General features: G+C 46.5%; 1 protein-coding gene across 7 annotated transcripts in view; it reads right to left on the bottom strand.

Annotated features, from left to right (window-relative positions):
- DLG5 (discs large MAGUK scaffold protein 5) overlaps positions 1–462 on the bottom strand; it is a 135,924-nt gene that overhangs the window by 51,924 nt on the left and 83,538 nt on the right. The gene's annotated exons all lie outside the window — the stretch shown is intronic.

Raw genomic sequence — 462 nt, 5'->3', positions numbered from 1 at the left:
TCAAACCAATTTATCCCCAGCAAGCACTTTTCATGTGAAACCGATAAATGCTCCGGAGGACTGGTGATTCACAGGCACGTACTCTACAAACACTGTTTGAGGGCATCTATCACATCTCTAAAGATGATAGAAGACACATGCCCCAGATAACTGACTTTCCTATTTGCTAGGTGGGCGACTGCCATGGCGGGGAAGAGACATATGGCAGGGACCGAACAAATGATGCTCAGAACGCACCAGTATTTGTTAAGTGTCGTGCAGATCAGTTAACAGAGCACAAATCTTTAGAAAGGGTCGCTTGCAAGGCTGACCACTGAATGGTGTCTGGGAACCCACGGGTAAACAGGGATGTTCAGACGGGAGGAGGGAACCACGATTCCTAAGACAGATTCGCTGTCAAAACAGAGTTCCCTGGTCAGAAGCATTTTTTGACTGAAAAAGAACAGTAACTCATGCTGTTCT

This window comes from Callithrix jacchus, chromosome 12, assembly GCF_049354715.1.
Source record: "Callithrix jacchus isolate 240 chromosome 12, calJac240_pri, whole genome shotgun sequence".
Classification (NCBI taxonomy): Eukaryota; Metazoa; Chordata; class Mammalia; order Primates; family Cebidae; genus Callithrix; species Callithrix jacchus.
The sequence above is the reverse complement of the archived record's forward strand: the minus strand, read 5'-3'. Positions and strand labels throughout refer to the sequence as shown.